At 36.8% G+C, this 20,936-nt stretch overlaps 1 long non-coding RNA gene across 1 annotated transcript; it reads left to right on the forward strand.

Annotated features, from left to right (window-relative positions):
• The first annotated feature begins 368 nt into the window (after positions 1–368).
• LOC117305320 lies at positions 369–20,671 on the forward strand. Its single transcript, XR_004520664.1, has 3 exons — positions 369–605; positions 17,300–17,365; positions 20,564–20,671. It is a non-coding gene; the product is annotated as an uncharacterized LOC117305320 (long non-coding RNA).
• Positions 20,672–20,936: the final 265 nt, after the last annotated feature.

A 20,936-nucleotide genomic window follows, 5' to 3' on the forward strand; every position in this document is an offset into this window, starting at 1 on the left:
CATTACAGAAGTGGTAAGAAAAAAACTCGTCTTAGATCACATATTTACATTAAACTTACACGGTCTTATATGATGATGATAGTAGAAAACATCCCCTGAAATATCTCTACGGTCTGAAAAGAAAATAGCTTCCAGTTTTGAGTTTATCACCCAGTGGGCGTTTCAGGAAATTCTTAAAACATTTCCTTTGAGGTTGACATCGACTAGGTTCACTGGAGTGTAGAGGTTTGGTCATTCCCTTGTTCTTTTAGCATGGGGTTTCAGGTATAGACGTTTTAGGTTATGTAACGCTGGGTCATTGAAGTATGTAATTTGCGCAGAGTGATTAGGCAAAGTAGTTTAGCCAGAGAAGAACATTCCAGGTTTAGGGTGTTGGCCAGATAGATCCAGCAAAAGCAGCAAGAAAGCCATACTGCCCAGCCACTCTGCTCTTCCACCTGACATTTTGTGATGTGCCAGCAACGTCGAAGAAAGAGTTGTGTCGGCACTCAATGCTCAGCTCAAAGCATGAGCCATTAATCTAAAAGCAAAACATAGCATGGTGCAATTTGTCACTAAAATCTGATCAAGATATTCGGCGGGGCAAAACCACCAATGGATTGACTGTAAGTGAAACAACTTACCTATTATTTATAACTGCCGGGTTTCAGTGCATTTTGGTGTTAAGACTTCCCATACAAAAACTGAGTTGATAAATCTCTTTTGCGTACTCGAAATCCTTTTCATTTCTGATCTGATAAGCTTCAGAGCACAACACTGTTTGTGTAAGTTACCAATTATTGTTGTTTAAAAAACATTAACATTATCATCACAAAAATAATTTGGGGTTGAACAAAGAATTGACTTGAGTGGGATTCGAACCAACGACCTCCGGATTAACGTGCCGGCGCTCTACCAACTATTTACCCAGTCAGTTTCCCTTGTGGTTTATGTAGGATTTGAAACTTTGCATGGTGGAGATAAGAAATATAAGAGTTTGCAGTAACACCATGTAATAACAATCTCTCAATGAGTTGGGGTGGTTCTAAAAAGAACCGTTGGTTTAACTCGACGTTTCGATCAGTATGCTCTGATCGTCTTGTGGTTTATATTGACAAAAATAATTTGGAGTAAAGACACTATAGGCCTAAACCTTAAAACAAAGGCAACTCCAGATTGTTTTGCACAAACTCCACAACAAAAAGAAGAGGAAGGGACAACAATATTTGAGGATTCATTTTTAGAACTTTTTAAACCCATGTATACAACTATGCTACGTCCTTGTTTTGGTTGACTTGGCTCCCATGTTATGTAACTTTAAATTGAATTCGTGAAGCCATTCACAGCACAGGAATTGATAAGGCCTTTTGGCCGTAAACCTTTTTGTCTGCTAAGCAAGAGTTTCCCATGCTAAGCAACCTTTTATGAAATTGGCACAGATGATAGTCAGATTACATACCTAGGGCATTTTAAGCAAGGTTTAATACCAAGTGCACCTTTAAACTTCATCTGTAAATCGAGACGGCAATTGCTCTCCTGTGCTGTATTGCTTCTTTAAATTCGAGTTCCTAATTACTAGTAATTTTTGTCCAGAACTACGTCGTTCGTCACCTACACCAAGTCATTGAATCACTTGAACAGCCCCGTCATTCCGTGTTTCTTTCCCCGTCGTTATGGCGTCAATGTTATGCCAATCCGAGCTCTCTTCGGTCTTTTACTCCAAAAGAAAATTAATCATGAAGGGTATGTAACGATACATCACCGATGACAATATTGCTTGATCATGATTAAAACCTGCGTGTGTGTGTTGTGTTAAAGTAAAGTCGAACTGACATATTGTAATCGAGAACTATATCAACTGTTATAAGAGACAGATTAAAGTATCAATTTTGCCGTCTCTTGGCGGAGTTGGAAACTGGGCTTCAAGTCCGCAGGGACGGGGGTTTGTTTTTACTCCAATAATTTGATGGGATTCTATAAAGTAAGGAATGCACTTAACGTGGTTCAACATTTTCAGGTCAGTGTTTTATTTGTTTTTTTACTTGGGAATTTCACGTCTAAAAGTTTCATTAGCCAGTTTTTTTTTTTTTTTTTTTTTTTTTTTTTTTTTTGTGGGGGGGGGGGTTTAAACAAAAATTAAGGAATGCACCTCATTGCGTGGTTCAAGATTTTCAGGTCGACTCGGTGTTTTGTTTGTTGTATACTGATAAATGATTGGGTAAGTTTTAAGTAGTTTTGGTTTGCACAACGAAAAACTTTTCTGGAGCGGGATTTAAACTAACGACCTCCGTACTCACGTACCGGCGCTCTACCAACTGAGCTCTCCAAACTAATCTTTTAACTTGAAAGAATTGAAAGGAAATTGGAGAAACTTTGCAGATTTGGTGTGTGTTGGTTAAAAGAGAGTGAGGTTTTACTTCGCACAACTCTCTCAATTTTTAGCTAGTGACGCTGCTTTAAAGTTGAATTTCACATTTCAAAGATCTAAAGTAAATCGTTGAATGTACTCTTATCAAGTCACCTGCTAACTTCCAACCCCGTTGTCATCAAATGTCACATCCTTTGGGAAAACACCTCAGAAACAATACATATTTTATGAACACATTAAACAATGAGATATTGATTAGCAAGGCTATCTTTTGATGATAATAAATTATTATATTAAAAAATAGTGGCTTCATAAAGCGCCCATATCCGTCACTCAGTGACGCTAAAGGCGTTTTAACATTCAGTATTTTTCTGAAAGGTATGTGGGACTATGTTTCAATTATGACACATACTCCTTTTACATATCACCGTGTGATGGTTTACAAGGTGCTGTGGCACAATATGCTAACAATAAAACCAGGAACACAAAGTGCATTGTGTTCGTTTTATGGCGTTATACACAACACACGGGACCAACGGCTTTGCGTCCCATCCGAAGGATCATATCATGATTCATATGAAATTCACCGCGGCTATCTACGTTTCATATCCTATGCACACGTTGTATAAATAACACATTGAGCAATTTTTAAACACGCCTATTTATTTGAATCCCCTTCAAAAGATGAAACCCAAATCTCTGTCTCCAAACACTTAACAGTAGTTCATATTGCATGTTTGGACAATCGCTCAAATCAAGCAGCACCAATTATAGGCTAGGGTTCTGAAATAGTTTCTGCAAAGAGACTATAAGTAATGGTCACTTGCAGGGGCGGATGTTAGATCTTGATTTAAAGGGAAGTGTAAAGGTCCGGAGAGTGAACTGTTACAATTAAGTGGCTCAAGGGTAGACTTTGCTTGTTGGCAATGCCTTTTGATCGAGATGATATCCTTGGAGGAACCGACGACTGTTTTATGGTAGAAACAAATCTGGGTGGCTGTGTTCATTCAAATGAGAACCCATTGACTCGTAGAAGAGTGATTGAATAAATATAAGTATTGTCAATATTTGTATGCTGATTCTAAGTCTGTTTTTGCCAATCGACTTACAAAGTTTAGATTTCACTTTTTAATTCATCATTCAGAAAGATAAAATTAAACTTACACTATTTTCTATAACGTGCAGCAATCCGTTTTAGTAAAAAATAATCAATTTTAAAGTTATTTATGTCTGTATTTGTTATTTAGTATATTCTTCTTTATTTTTCGTTTTTTAATTAGTATTGTAATGTGCCCATCTGGAGTGTTGTGATAGATTTGTATTTGTACTCATTTGAACAAGTCAACAGCAGCATTGAAAAGCCTTAGGTGTATTAGGTTGTATTTGTGTGTCAGTTATCAGTTGTGATGTTTGGCCGTTTGTTCATTTTCAGCTTTTATCACATAAGGTGTTGGAAAAAACTTCAATCGAACCAAATTATTAGAAACTAGTCTAAATTAAATAGCACTTGAAATTATTACATGCCAGCAAGGATAGTATTTCATTGATTGATTGATTTTTCTTAATTGAAAGGATGACCGATTTACACTTTCGTAATTCCGAATCCAGATCAAGGACACACTAAAAAAGAACATCAAACATTTAAACCTGCCGAACACCTGCTCAGCTCATAAAACAGCCGTATTTAATAGATCCAAGGGCATCTCTGCCGAGACACCGATACAGGCACGTGACTCGACCCCAAACATCAAATACGTGCTCAAACAAACCTCGAACCTAAAGTGGACACCGCCAAAGCACGCGTCTCGATGTAGTAGGCGCCGTCTGTTTCAGCTAAACAAACAAGTTATCCCCCTGAAAACAGCCTCCAACATGCAACAGTCGTATACTGATGCGCATAGTTCAAAAAGGCGCGAAAAAAGATCACGTCACTTGAGGGGTGTCGTACCTGTAGCGGTGAAAGTACCCGGATGTACCCCTCGGACCGGATACGTGGAATCTGATTCGATACAAAATGATAGCCTTTTAACTGTGTTTTATTGCCGCCAATTCTATATGGATACCTCACCATGCAATGCATCAAATCGCATACAATTTGATTGCTCTTGTGAACTGTAAAGACATGTCCCATCTACTGACGGTCGTTTGGAGAAAAAAAAAACATGATGGTATTTCATAAATTGACTCAAATATTCACCTTAAAAGTTGGGCCATTTTGAAATATTGGTGGACGCATTACTAAGACACTAACATACATGTACAATTAGGTTTGGGTAAATTTACTGTTTAACCCAAACCATACTCCTGTATACAGTACTGTCAACCATGTCTCAAAAACGCTAAAAGGAGATCAGATACTATCAAATTCGTTTCTGTAAAAGTATGATAGTAGTGACGTCATTGTTAGTGTGATCTACGTCATCTGGTTCTAACTTCTATAGTGATTAAGATCTAACATTGAACATTAACGATTTGGAGAGCTTTAGGCCATCAATCAGACGTTATGCAGACATCTTAATGTTTAAATCCTCCAGTTTAAACCTGTCCCTTTATATTAACACAATCGTGTACATCATGTGTAAACTCAAACTCATTTGTACAATGTGATTGTAGGCTATGCAATAAACCAATTAATAGTAAAAAAAAATGCTATTCATTTGAATCCTCGAGTTTAGTTTTCGGGAAAATTACGACGAACCAATATTGATCCGTAAAAAGGGTTCTTCAACTATGGTTGCATTACAATGCTCAAATCACAAATCAAAAAATAGTCATCCCTAAAAGAAATACACATTAGCCACCGCTTCACTCTGAATTGATATGTGATGTCCTGAAGGTCAGAGATGGGATGCACTCTCGCTGTCCGTTAATCTATCTTTTGTTTGATTCTGTGTATGAAATGGACGCATGGACGGGGGCAGATGAAGCTTTTGTTGGGTGCTAGCATGACGGTCATTGTCGGTCAATTATGGCTGATATTCTGCGGGTTGATTGGTACGTGAATTGCCTTCTTGTATGGCCAATTTGACCTACCGTGGAACGAATTGCTCCTCCTTTATTGAATGGAATTGAAAACGTTGCAGTTACAAATTGGTTTTGAAACTACCTATTACGTTAATGCTTTATATTTGCAAGGCACTGCCCTACGTTGTACGAGTACGACCTTTTTGACCTGTCGTCGAGAAATTCCCTTTCTTATCGTGTAGCCTTTATGCAACCCAAAGTTAACTGGTAATAGATTAAATCTTAGAGTTAACTTTATTCCTAAGAGATGACGAGACGGAGGCCGGGCCTTTACGTCTTCATATTCTGTTTAAGGAGAATGGACTAGGAAGTGTAGATTCGTGGATAGAATATTAAATGTGCAAGCCGAAATAGTTTAGTACAATCTAAAGACAAAAGACCGTCCTTTTATTTAGAAAGGTAACATGATCTGCAAAATGTGTTTCAATTTCCAACAACATTTACTTTTAGTACTGATCGAAGTATTGTACGCCTACATAATGATGGTGCAAACATGCCTCGAAATTTTGCAAAATAGTTTTAAAATGTGACCAGACGTCGTTTAACAAAGTACAAATTTGGGGGAAATAGTGTTAGTCAGAGAATATACTCCAAGTAGATTCGTGGATGAATGCACTCGCCCTAATTCGGCACGTACATTCTATCTACGAATCTACACTTTAGAGTCAATTCTCCTTATAAATCTACGTTTAAGTCTAGATTTGTTACGAATCTACAGTTAAGTGATAGAATCAACATTTAAGTGTAGATTCGTAAAAGAATCTTCACTTTCATCAGTAGAGTGACGTCAAAGAAATAGTTTAACAGACAAAGATTCCTGCATTCTGGTAAAAAGCTGTTCACATCTTAGGCTTCAGCCTGCGTCTCAACCATCCAGTCTTAACGTCCGTATTATTCGAATTAAGACCTCGCTAAATCCACCAAACCCTGACCACAAATAACTGAGATTCCATTCAACTGACGCCACATCAACAGCAAATATTAGTGTTCAATTCATTTTATTGTCCAAGAACATCTGCCCAGGCCAGGGGTGCAAATATACCGCGCCAAATCTATGTACAATGCGTGCACAAATACAGCGTTCTTAATTTACAGTACGGGGCAGAATCGTATCCATATTTGTAGATGAGATTATTAGGCAAAAATGGTGTTGACTCAGGGGATCGTTGGGGTGTACAGAGTAAAGGAACGAGGTTGATGGTCTACTGGTTTGATGAAGAAGCTCATCTAAGACAGTTATTAGTTAATGCAATAACCGAACGTCATTACACAGCCCTAATGGTTTGTGCATGATCCAATTAAGTCCATTGTTTTAAAAGTAATAACATTGATATAGCAGGTGTGAGTTGCAAATGAAAAATATTGTTATTATCGTCGGAGTTGCGAGATAACTATGGAGACAAAACAAATTTGTCACACGAAGTTGTGTGCTTTTAGATGCTTGATTTCGAGACCTTTTTTCTTCATTATTATCTTGCAATTTCGACGACCGATTAAGCTCAAATTTTCACAGGTTTGTTATTGTATGCATATGTTGAGATACACTAACTGTGAAGACTAGTCTTTGACAATTACAAATAGTGTCCACTGTCTTTAACTCAGACATTATAAATCAACATTATTTCATATTTTGGCGTCATGAAAAAGAGCGCTTTTATGCAACAAATTTTCAAGAGTTTATTCTGTTTTTAAGTGAATCGATCAGCCTTTACTCAATATAGTTCTCCCGGCTCCAACAAAAATCAGGGGGGTACTCTTTATAAATCACCTTCGGTGAGCAAAACAACTTAGATTCGTGGTCCATATGGTCTTTGTTGACTTTGACTTTTTGCAGTGGAGTGTTTTAGTGACCACTTCAGAAATCCATACAGGAAGAAAAACTAATGTTCAAATTTGTCAAGTAGTGCTGTTAATGGACACCATTTATGTATTTTTTGTATATTTCTGTATATTTCGCTACACTAATATACATCTCTTATTTATAGCATTGTTTTCTATTTTTGTATTTAAAAAAATTCTTTCTTTTATTATTGTATTAATCGATTTCAGTGCAAAAGGTTTCTCGGGTTTGTTTTTGAAGGACTTGGTTCGTTGAAACACTTTCGATTTTTCGCGATCCCGCTTTCCTCTATTTTGACCAAGCGACTCAAACTAATTTCATAGTCACGTCCATTTTTTTTTCTTCTTTTGGAGAAGCGTTTATTTCTTGTATTTTGATCGTTTTCTATGTCCTCCGTCATAACTAATGTCGTAAAAAGTTGAAATTATAACATACAGACGACAGCTCAGATCGTAAAAAAATAATAACCGGTTTTTTTTGTATCAAAGATACATATTTATAACTTGAGGTCCTGAAATCAAGCATCTGAAATCAAGCATCTGAAAGCACACAACTTCGTGTGACAATGATGTTTTTCTGTCATTATTATCTCGCAACTTCGACGACCAATTGAGCTCAAATTTTCACATGTTTGTTCATTTATGCATTTGTTGAGATACAGCAAGTGAGAAGACTGGTCTTTGACAATTCCTAATAGTGTCCACTGTCTTTAAAATGAATATCCAAAATGTTGTTGTCAAACTGTTGATCATACTTTGGTCATCATATTACCTGATAGAACATGACATAATATTGCTAGTACTCGAAGATGATCCTCGGTCTAGTGTGGCTGGGATCCGTACAAGTAGTTTGATAAATTGTGTCTTTCATTAACTTTGGCAATTTTCTTTGCGTTTCTTCGATCACTGTCTAAGTGAAAACATGTGTTTTGAAACATGGTGATTAGTGTTCCCTTTGATAGCCTTTTTTTTGTGTCTAGAGGGCAGTTAATCATTGCCAATGGGTGCATGAATAGGGTAAGCATTCACAAACAGCTACCAATTTACTGTAATTATAATTAAAGCGCACCTTGTTTTAATTCTGGAAATAATTATCATGGGAATAATTGAAGACGTTGTTAAAGCGATTGGACACATTCAAAGATCTTTCAATATTTGAGTGAGAAATTACTTCTTTCTCAAAAACTATTTTACCTCGGTGGGAGCCGTTTCCCACAATGTTTCATAATATCAATAGCTCTACATGGCTCGTTACCAAGTAAGTTTTATGCTAACAGTTAGTTTGAGTTACTACCAATAATGTCCAATGGCCATCGGAGTCTCCTAAAAGATGGTCAACAAAACATGTCACGCTTTCACAGTTTTAAGTTATCAGGTTTAGATGTGCATTGTACATAAAACCACTTTTAATCTTACTCCTTAATTCAGGAAGTTGCTCATAGATTCATGATTGACTTGAACTATAATGAAGCATTAGATAACGCGAACCGTAGAAACTAGCGGGAAAAAAACAGCAGATCGGCCGTTAAGTCCATTTGATACCATATTACTACGGTTGGATTGATGCTGATTAAGAAAGACCTTGAGCAGGAAGACATTGTATCGTCTTGGACATACACATCTCCTGGTATTCCTCCTTGGCCAAAGAATTTGGATTTAAATTTATATTGAAGTCCAGTCAAGTGCGCAGTGCTGCTTTTTGATTGCGCAATGCGGGGCTTTGGTTCAAGTATAAAGTGTATATTTTTGCATTGGGTATAAGCAGTGCTGCATTCAAGACATATCCTGGGTATCCTTACAACACAAATGTCGTATTTACAGTACATACAGGGGCCAATTTCATAGAGCTGCTTAAGCAAAAAAAATGCTTAACCATTTAGCCACTGGACCGCCCAACCGCCTATCGATATACTGTAGTGGTAGGAGGAAACCTTGCTAGCTTGTGTTTGTAGAAAAACAACATCAAAAGAATCCTCGATAGTCATTATTAAGCTAATGAAGCTAATGATGGTGAAATAATTTAGCTCTTACCCAAACAAGACGCTCATTAGTAAACACAAAGGAAACTGTATTTATTCATCATTCATGATAATAATATTGTCGAAAACGCCTTCGCATTTAATCAGTATAATAATTGAGTCAGATAAAAGCCTTGAAAAGCTATTGTGTCCATTTTATCCTTACAAACAAATATTATTCGCCATAAAAATTACCGTAGCCGTTTAACGAGAGACATTCATTGTTCTCATGCGAACTTGTACTTTTATACAAATATCAAGGTTCAAATTGTGCATAAAAATTAAGCTGTGGCTATCTTTTAAAATTTGAACTACGATTCAAGTAATTAACTGCAAGAATCTTGAAGTATTAGTTTTTAGCAAACTCGGGCGGTGCAGGGACTAGAGGGTTAAGCACAATAGTAGCACGCCTATTTTACACATGTTACTGGCCAAAGTGTCATACATTGCTTGTGACTGGTATTTAGCTGTTATTTACTTAGCATAACATTTGAGTTGAGTCTTGGCCAGTAATCTGATTTTACTAAGCAATGATTTTTTCGCTTAAAGTCACCTGGAAATAGATTTTGTTTTCTTTCAAACATAAAAGTATATGCTTACGAACAATAAAACATGACTCCGCCTACCCTTTTTGTGACGTCAATCAAGGCAGACTTTGCCTGCAATGCGTATAGTAAACACACGTGCAAAGTACATGTACGTCCAAGTCGTGAGTTGGTACATTTCAAAAAGTGTTTTTCTGCATTCAGCAGCAATACACCTGGTCGGCATTGCCGGAAAGAGACCAATATTTTTTTTTTTTTTGAAACGTTCAAACTCACGACTTGGTCCGTACATGTACTTTGCAATTGTGTTTACTCTACGCATTACAGGCAAAGTCTGCCTCGATTGACGTCACGAACAGCGCCCTCTCGGGTCGGGGTCTACTCTTAAATTTGTAAATAACATAAGAACTGATTTTTTAAAACCTTAGTTAACTGTTTATTCACATTTCACTCATCAAAACACATATATTAGTGACAAAAGCTTTATTTTGAAAAAATACCACATCCAGGTGACTTGAAGCAAAATTTTGTGCTTCAGCAGCTCTATGAATGTGGGCCCTGGTCCTTTATGCCAATTCCTTGTGCCAAAAAGGTTGTTTCCTTTGTGCCAAACAAATGTTATTCCACCAAGAATGTCGTAGTCCTTTATTTCTTCTTTATATACCAAACATCCAAAGTCGTATCCCTAGCATCCTAACTTAGGAACAATCTTATGACTTAAAAGAAGAGTTAAGTTCCGTATCCGAAGACGTTATGCCGCACTAAATCCATTCTAAGTTAGGTCGAGTTAAGTTCCGTATCCATGGACGTTTGGGCGCGTTGAACCCATCATAAGTTAAGTTACTCGTGTTTCGTGAAATCGACTAATGATCCATGTTACCTGAAATTGTGTCTTTTGTGTATTGATGCTTTTAAAAAGTTATAGTCACGTTGCCAAACAGTTGGTTTCATGCCTTTTGCGTAAAGTTCTTATGGCTTCAACCCCCATCCGCACTTCTGTCACTCATGCTACCCTTCGATGAACAGAAGTCATCGCCTTTAATGATCCAAAATTACCCAAGGCGTGCTACGATGTAAAACCAACATCGATCGTTTAATCTTCTTGTGATTAACTCCGTAACTATGCCTTCCACCTTTGAATCACTTTGTTGGGGGGTATTTTCTTTACTCCTGGCGATTTGAGGTTGTTCTACATTACACAGTACACGATCGATCCAGTCAATAACGTTTACACGTTTTATATCTCCCCGGGCGTGTTGGTGTAGAACTAAGCTACACAAATATTAGTTTGGGTTTTAACCCATAAACCAATGTGCGTTAGCACTTACGAGATTGTGTCTGTAACGACATGGCTCATCAAGTCTATTAAAGACAATGGAAACTATTGTTAATTGTCAAAGAACAGCCTTTTCACTTGGTTTATCTCAACGAACGTTTGAGCTCAATTGGTGGTCGAAGTTTGGAGAAAATAATGAAAGAAAAGATAACCCCTGTCACGCGAAATTTTGTGCTTTCAGATGCTTGATTTCAAGACCTCAAAATTCTAAATCTATGGTCTCGAAATCAAATTCGTGGAAATATACTTCTTCAGAGGGAACCGTTTCTCACAATGTGTTATACCATCAATCTCTCCCCGTTACTCATTACCAAGTAAGGTTGTATGCTTATAATTATTTTGAGTAATAAAAGTGTCCACTGCCTTTAAAGTGCATTTCAAAATTGACAAAATTATTTGATTGTTTTTTAATGAATGATGGCAATAACATTACTGCCGACACATTAATGGACTATTGTAAGTCTAACATTTTATTCAATTATTTTAAGAAAGAGCAACCGTAACGATGCCCTTTTCACTTGAACGATGCACTCATTTTCGAAAGATAGAGTCATTATGGAACTGGGGGAAATTACACGTTTATAACATGGTGTAAAATTCAATTGTGTTTTCATCATCCAACGCCCAAAAGGTTCTGTGACGCAACATTATGATATGTGTGTCTATATACTTTCGCATGGGGAAGTTTGAGTTTATAACTGATTTTTCACGACACTCGAGGAAAATTAGCAATGTATTATACATTTTGTTTTTTGAGTACACATGAAAACAGTTGACATCAATGACTTAATATTCTCAGCTTCGTTTTGAAATTGTTTCAAACAAACATACAAAATAATTGAGGATGGAGAAACTTCTTTCATTATTATTTCGCAACTTCGACGACCATTTAAGCTCACATTTTCACAGATTTGTTATGTTATGCGTATATTGAGATACACCAAGTGAGAAGACTGGTCTTTGACAATTACCAATAGTGTCCACTGTCTTTAATCGTGCCGGTGATTTCAGACACATCGTATGCACTAGATTTAAACTCCCATTACGCCATACTGAGTCTCCATAACATCAACTTGTAATTCATGATCGGATTTAAACAGGACATTTAGCTTCGAAGAAACCGCTTCAATCCCGCTAAGGAAACATTAACTCGTATTAAAGACAACTGGGACAACCTAGTGGATGACATTCACACGACACATTTAACAACGCTGTCAGGACATTTCCCCGGAGAATTTCCAGTGTTTAAGCCCTCCTTAAAGGCATTGGACACGTTTGGTAAATGTCAAAGACCAGTCTTCTCACTTGGTGTATCTCAATATACGCATAACGTAACAAACCTGTGAACATTTGAACTCAATTTTGGTCGTCGAAGTTGCGAGAAAATAGTGGAAGAAAAAACACCCTTGTCACACAAGGTTGGGTTCTTTCAGATGCCTTGATTTCAAGACCTCGGCTGAGGTCTGTCTCAAAAAATACGTTACTTCAGAGGGAGCCGTTTCTCACTATGTCTTATACTATCAAGAGCTCCCCTTTCTTGTTACCAAGTACGTTTTTATGCTAACCATTATTTTAAGTAATTACCAATAGTGTCCAGTGCCTTTAGTGTGTGCTATTAAGGAGGAAGGAAAACATGAGTGGGCAAGCAAGGCAAAAGCAACCGGCTTTGAATTTATATAGGAACAAAAACCTAAGGGCTTTCAAACAGGTTTGGTTTAGGATACAGTTTCAAATGTATATTCATGGGAATTGTATACATAGGGTCACTATTTCGCTTCCAAGGCGAATGAACAGTTTGTCAGTTGTACACTGCGGGGAGGTCAACTATTGCTATGTTCACATGGAATGTAATTACATAAAGAATTAATTTTATTTATCAATATTTTAGCAACAGACGGCAAACAATACAGAGCTATTACAAAACAGTGAATGGTTTGTTTGTTTAGATAATCTTCCCACTAAAAACTTGATAAAGCTTCTAGAAAGGGATAAACGTAAAGTTGGCAACAGCCAATCTCTATCAAACATACTTTGGTTTGACTGTTTTGATAATTTTAATTTATTTATTTATTATTCAAAGACTAAAGACATCTTCACAATGAATACACTGTTCATTGTTTTGTTTCATGCAAACTTAAACCCATTCTGACTTTAGAATGACAAATACAGTTCAGATGAACATTGGATGAACTCAAAAACAGACACGTTCAAATGTAATAATGACAAATGAATTAATAATGACAAATGATTTGTTTTACTTAACAGATGGATTCCCCCCATGTCTATATTGATCTGCTCCGTACCAAAACTGTATCCAAACATTCCAAAACCATTAATCCATTTGTTCATTATTTACTGAACACTTGCCCCTTGATAACCGGATAAAATTTAGCAATTCCCTGCTCCAACAATTTCCCGACTAGCAGTGTCAGACTCCCCCGTTGCCGAGATATCGTAAGTGGCTAACACTCAATTAGTCACCCCCTTAAATTGAATGAGCCTATTAAATGTAGACCTAGCCGTATGAAGGAAAGGTAAATGTGTTTACGAAATAATTATTAATATGTGCTCTGAAACTGATGCTATGTAAAGCACCGATGGTTGAAATCCGGACTATGTGGTAAAAGGGATGCACGAAAACTTGTATGTGGGAGTCAAATGCTTGTTTGTAAACTGAAGGACTTCATTACAAATGTTCGTCACATTTGTTGGCTGATTTTAACCGATATTTCTGATCTATACTTTTTAGGGACACCGCCAATATAGGGCTAGATAGCTCAGATAGCTCAGTTGGTGGAGCGCCGGCACGTTAATCCGGAGGTCGTTGGTTCGAATCCCACTCTAGTCAATTCTTTGTTCAACCCCAAAAATCTATAATTTTTAGATAACACATTATTGTCATTTCTATTTATTATTATCACCTTTGTTAAAGCCATTGGACACTTTCGGAATAGAAATCTTGTTAAAAGTTCACAGATTTACAAATAACTTACAGGGTTTACTGAAGGTAATGGTGAAAGACTTCTCTTGAAATATTATTCCATGAAATGCTTTACTTTTTGAGAAAACATTAAAACATTATCAATTCTCGATATCGAGATTTACTGATTTATTTTAAACACCTTTTATGACACGGCGAAACGTGCGAAAACAAGGGTGGGTTTTTCCCGTTATTTTATCCCGACTCCGATGACTGATTGAGCCTAAATTTTCACAGGTTTGTTGTTGTATATAATTATAAGTTTGGATAAACGAAGTGTGGGCCTTGGACAATACTGTTTACCGAAAGTGTCCAATGGCTTTAACATCATTTCTGTCTTTGTTCTGCCTGTCTGTCCGTTCGTTCTTTATTATGTGTATGTTGTGTTTGTCTGTTCATCAGACATCTCACCACAAGCCTCGGCTTCTAGATGATGCCTCTATACGTTATTGATTTGTATCTGCCTTGTAACAGAGCATTGTGTATTGGTTCGAATGCCACTCGAGTATAAAACATGCCTGTGATTTTTTTCACAGGACACGGGAAAGTACTGAGTATACAGTGCTACACACATCGGTGTATATGGGTAAAAACCAAAATTAATATTCTTTATCCCCGATGCAAATTTAACATCTATTACAATGGTAATACTTCTTTAAAAAAGTATTGCAATGGCTTTGTACTGTTTTCAAGAAGCATGGAAATAAATGTGACTTTGAATTGAAATTGAAATGTGAAATCATAATATGGGATAATTAGCCATTTTACACTTTCGGTAAACAGTATTGTCCAAGTCCCACACTTCGTGTATCACACCTAATATATAAAACAACAAACCTGTGAGAATTTAGGTTCAATCGGTCATCAGAGTCGGGAGAAAATAACGGGAAAACCCATTCTTGTTTCCGCGCGTTTCTCCTTGTCATGACATGTGTATAAAATAAATACGTAATTCTCGCTAACGAGAATTTATATTGTTTTAATGTTTTCTCAAAAAGTAAAGCATTTCATGGAACCATATTTCAAGAGAAGTCTTTCACTATTACCTTCTGTAAACCCTGTAAATTATTTGTAAATCTGTGAACAATTTTTTTGTCTGTACCGAAAGGGTATAATAGCTTTAATGACCTTTCATTCTCACACATGAAATTGATATACATGAGTGACCAAGCTCTTCTGAATTTGTCATGTTGCCGCATTAGGCAGTTTTTACGTTGGACACAACATCTGTTGTCTAAAACAAAACCGGTCTTATTGGTGATGACTGATTAATCAGATTAATGAACGAATTTCTTCCGAAATCTCTTGAGGTTTTGTGGTTAATATTTAGACGGACTAAGTTTGACGCCCCTCAGTCTGTTGTTCCAGTTTAATTTTAATAGTCTTATAATATTCTTGATTGTATCACTGATCATAAAATCTGTGTTAATTCCATACGAATGTTGGTGGTGAAAGAGTGGCAACTGTTCATTGTTTTGGTCATTTAGGTTTGGAACCTTGGATACGTATTTTTGCAAATTGTTGTCTTGGTCATTTGTTATCCTAAAAAGGAACATCTTTATTTAGTTACAGCTTAATTTGTTTACGGCATTGAACTAAAGGCAGTGGACACTATTGGTAATTACTCAAAATAATTATAAGCATAAAACCTTACTTGGTAATGAGTAATTGGGAGAGGTTGATAATATAAAACATTGTGAGAAATGGCTCCCTCTGAAGTGACGTAGTTTTCGAGAAAGAAGTTATTTTCCACGAATTTGATCTCGAGACCTCTGATTTAAAATTTGAGGTCTCGAAATCAAGCATCTGAAAGCACACAACTTCGTGTGACAAGGGTGCGATGAGGGTGTTTTTTCTTTCATTAATATCTCGCAACTTCGACGACCAATTGAGCTCGAATGTTCACAGGTTTGATATTTTATGCATAAAAATGTTGAGATACACCAACTGTGAAGACTAGTTTTTGACAATCACCAATAGTGTACTGTGTATTTAATTCCATACGAATGTTGGTGGTGAAAGAGTGACTGTTCATTATTGATCAAATTTAACCTATCGTTTAAGTAATGATTGATCAAATACAAATTAACAACAATAAACAAATTAAACATATGTTGTCATAAAAACTTTATCAGATAAACATTATATAACAAATATATATAAAAATAACATTTCACAATCATTTGATATTATATGATGGCCACAATTGCATTGCATAAATTATCCTAGCACACATTCCACGAGCTTCGAAGGAGAACAATTCCCCTGGGGACGAAATCAGATAATGTTAATCCGGTTATGTACAAACCACTGCATTCACTCATATCAATTTACATCTCTAACTGTTTGTTGTCTTGTAGTGTCCACTATAAACCCACGTGTCTGTTTTATCCCGAGGTGCTGCTTGTAAACTAGACTAGTCTCACTAATGCATAACCGAGAATTGGAGGGAAGAGCCAATTTAAGAAATCCCTGCTTAGGAGTTATAATAAGGATACCAGTCAAAAAGTGTGAATGTTACACGGTGTTTTGGCTGGTAACCTTATTCTGGTTGCACTTTTTCGTTAATTGTGCTAAGCTTGGTTTGGTGCTTAAGCAGTTCTGTTAAATTGGGCAGGGGTCGATTTCGAAAGAAATAAGGGATAATATAAACTAAAGGCTTTTCCTTAGTTAAGATAACTGGTAATAACTCGAGATAAGACTAGTCTTAACTCTTTGTGAAATCCACCCGGATCACACAATTGATACAAGTGGGGTTAGGTAGTTTGAGGTGTCTCTTTCAGGGTGTGGCACCTCTTTTGTTTGTCTTTTAGAATGTGGGGTAGCACTGTCCCTTTAAAATACCGTGTCTAAGATAGCATTATGTCCATTGTTTGAATTGCTCGAAGTCAAAGCAAGGACTGCCATTACTTTCTCATATCTCAATGGGACTTTTGTTACAGTACCCATTTCAAAGGGATTGTTTTGGAGTTGTTTTTGCTCTTGTGATCCTTCAAATAATCCACTATTGTTTGAGATACAGAGTTTACCTTTTTTCAAAACAAGTTTCGACTTTCAATTTATTTTAAGTGATGCTTGCCTGATCACTTTAAACACTGCAGGCCTAAGCCGACGGCCCTAAGGATTTTTTTTCTTCAATTTATCAACTTAAATCTGTTACCCACAAGGAAATTCGTGATTAAAGAAATTGTGCCTTTTGTTTTCTTTCAGATTGCGTGCAACTGGATGTATAAGTTGACAGGGACCTTTGGCGGATTAGTCAACAACGTGTTGTGGGTAAGTTTCATACTGATCATTTTCTTAAACTATTAAATAATTTTGTGTGGTGAATTTATAAGGGTCTTCATTTAAAATTGTAAACCTCTTCGGCCTCAAGGTGACATGACACTACCATTGTTATGTGATAAATCAAAGACATGAATGGAACGTGTACTGGGATTATTGTACCAAATCCCCCTTTATTGTTTTGAATTGAAGATCACGATGGAATTCAAATCTTGTCAGAAAAGAAAACAAAACCGTAGCCTAAGGGTACTTTTATAATGAAAACTGTCGAGAAATAGGTTTTGAAAAAGTTGCGTATTTCTACCTCCATGGTTCCAGCAAAAAAAAACATAGAAGTAGGAGAACAAGAAGATGATGAAGAAAATGACTTTTTTGAACTGAGTAGCAATTCGCGCACGTCGTAGAACACAGAACACTTATCTTAACTTGCCATCGGGGGATGTTATTAACTGAAACATATTTTAGAAGTTATTGGGTCCACCGCGGTTTCTTCTATCCGATTAGGGTGAAAGATGCATTGCCTTAGGGCAAAATACAGCGCGGCTTACACTGGGACAAAATATTTGATGTTTAGTCTGTGTAAGAGGTCATTGATAGGAACTGCAAATCTGAATTCAGGTTTTTATATTTCAGTCAAAATCGCTGTCATGCTATTGGTGCGGTAGGGTTTGGTTGACGGATTTTGGTGGGGTCTGGACCTTCAAATACTGATTCTGAGTTAATGGGTTATTTGACCCAAAATGTATTTTAAACATTCGAATTTTGAATAGATATTTTTTTAGACCAGGAAGGGAACAAGCTTTCATTCGCAAATGATTAGTGGTGATTATTTAAAGAATTTTTTTTTTTTTTTCTATTCTCCGGCGTTGTCTCCCGTCAGTTAGCAACACTAGTAAACAAATATATTATTTAATGTGCTGTGGGCATTTTAAATTAAGCATTTTTTGTTTTGTTGTGTGTCGTTCACAGGACAACTTCTTAAAATCACCACTGATGCTATACATGTCAATGCTCTCCCAATATAAACGTATAATAGTTTAAGGCAGTGGACACTATTGGTAATTGTCAAAGACTAGCTTTCGCAGTTGGTGTATCTCAACATATGCATGAAATAACAAACCTGTGAAAATTTGAGCTCAGTTGGTCATCGAAGATGCAAGATAATAATCAACGAAAAATAACGCTTGTCACACGAAGTTGTGTGCGTTTAGATGGTTGATTTCAAATTCTAATTCTGAGGTCTCGAAATCAAATTCTTGGAAAATTACTTTTGTCCGAAAACTATGGCACTTCAGAGGAAGCCGTTTTTTACAATGTTTTATACCATCAACCTCTCCCCATTACTCGTCACCAAGAAAGGTTTTATGCCAATAATTATTTTGAGTAATTACTAATAGTGTCCACTGCCTTTAATAGAAAAAGGTTGGTTAGCATTATAACAAACCAAACTCAACCTTTACTGTGTTTGTAAATCTTGGACTGTATTGCATGCGAAGCTTTAACTATTCACCTGTACAAAGGATCCATGTACAAGGTTGACTAATGGAAGATTGTTGATGTAATTTTAAGCCTTATTTTTATTTTTTAAATACCTTCAATTATTTTCTGAGGTCGGTTACAAGAGGTAAGAAAACATAGGAACTAATTAACCCCGCTGTAAATTTTCCTATTGTGTATTTGAAGTATATAGCAGAGTGTAAACATAGCAAAGTATATCGCAATTCATAAAACGACAAAAGGAGAAAATAATATTTAGGCCAGAAACTTTAGCCGCATTTTAAAGAGGTTCGACATAAAAAAATTACTTGTATCTTGCATTTTTTGATAAGTTGTATACTGTTTTCGAATTTTTAATGAAGTTATACGGGGTTCAAACTTGTGGGTGAAAACAAATAAATATTTCTCTATTGTAAGCAAAGATTAATGGTAAATGTGCCATCAGTGTGTCCGACCTAGCTCCTCCTATCAGAATGCTTGAATGTGAAACCAGACTTTCTGCTTCTTCTTACCCATACACCTTTCTTTGTTAGTCTGAGATGTAGAACAAGGAGTTATTCCAACAGCTTTATCTACGTCTTGTGCGTATCTAACTCTCTGTTTTGTGCATGTTTCCCTCCATCCTACAATCTAGACTGTTTTAAGAGGAATATCAATTCCTACCTCCACCCCTCCCCCATGCATACATCTCTTTGGAACTCCTTGCCTTGTGCATGTTTCCCTCCATCTTACAATCTCGACTGTTTTAAGAGGAATATCAATTCCTACCTCCACCCCCGCCCCTCCCCCTCCCCTATGCATACATCTCTTTGGAACTCCTTGCCTTGTGCATGTTTCCCTCCATCTTACAATCTCGACTGTTTTAAGAGGAATATCAATTCCTACCTCCACCCCCTCCCCCATACATACATCTCTTTGGAACTCCTTGCCTGGTGCATGTTTCCCTCCATCTTACAATCTCGACTTTTTTAAGAGAATTATCAATTCCTACCTTCAGAGCTGTTTTCACATTTTTTAACTTTGCTTCTATAGCCCCATATTTGGGGCGAACTTACAAATACAACTAAAACAAAATATACAAAAATTGTCTACCCTTCCTTTAAGGATTCTTCACTGAATTTCCTCTCGCGATACGGACGGTCAAGGCCGAAGAGACTTAACGGCTGAAGCGCTGCCTCTGAGTGCTTTTGTTTTCAAAATGGTATCTACAGAATCAGGTTCTTATGGTACTTAGCGGGGATATCAGCGATAAGCAGCCTGGTGCTCATGTTTGTTATTTACGCTCTGTGAATCAAGATAAGGAACATCAAGGGCAATAATTGAATAACAATGCGATTTGTAAGTCAAAGTGGACTAAAGTGCTATTCACACGACATCAATAAAGCAGAGGTCCCTTGCTTAAATTTAGCATAGTTGTAAAAAGTAGCAATTGTATACTTGGGTTGCAGTAACACAACGTTGATGGACATGTAAATTGTTCCTGTGAGAACTTGTATAGCTATTATACTGACATCGGGTAGATTTTTTAATTCAGGAGACTCTACGGAGCTTTGAAAAGAACTGTCCTGCTTCACAAGTACTACCCGGGGAGTTAGGAAATCGGTCGGGACTCTTTTAGCTTAGTGGGGATTTCTTGTTATTAACTTCACTGCTCCGTAGTGACTTATTAATTGTTCTCATCTTTTCGACCAGCCTTTTCTGTGGTTATGAACGGTCTGCTGACGATGACTAGATCATACTAGTCGAAACATTGAGACGCAATCCACGGTAGTGAAGTTTATAAAGAGAAGTCCCTACACAAAGCGAAAGTAGTCCCGGCCGATTTCGTACGTCCCAAGGTAGTACTTATTATTAAGCAGGACAGCTCTTTTTTCAGAACTAAGCATTATCCTGAATCTTGAAATCTACTCCGCGGTAGTAGGACAAGTAGCAAGACGAGTTAACCTACAGAACAAAATATACACAGCAGTATACGCTTAGCAATACCGCAATATCAACATTTGATATTTCATCTTGTTTAAAGACAGTGGACACTATTGGTAGTTGGCAAAGACCAGTCTTCTCA

Source organism: Asterias rubens, chromosome 22, assembly GCF_902459465.1.
Source record: "Asterias rubens chromosome 22, eAstRub1.3, whole genome shotgun sequence".
Taxonomy (NCBI): Eukaryota; Metazoa; Echinodermata; class Asteroidea; order Forcipulatida; family Asteriidae; genus Asterias; species Asterias rubens.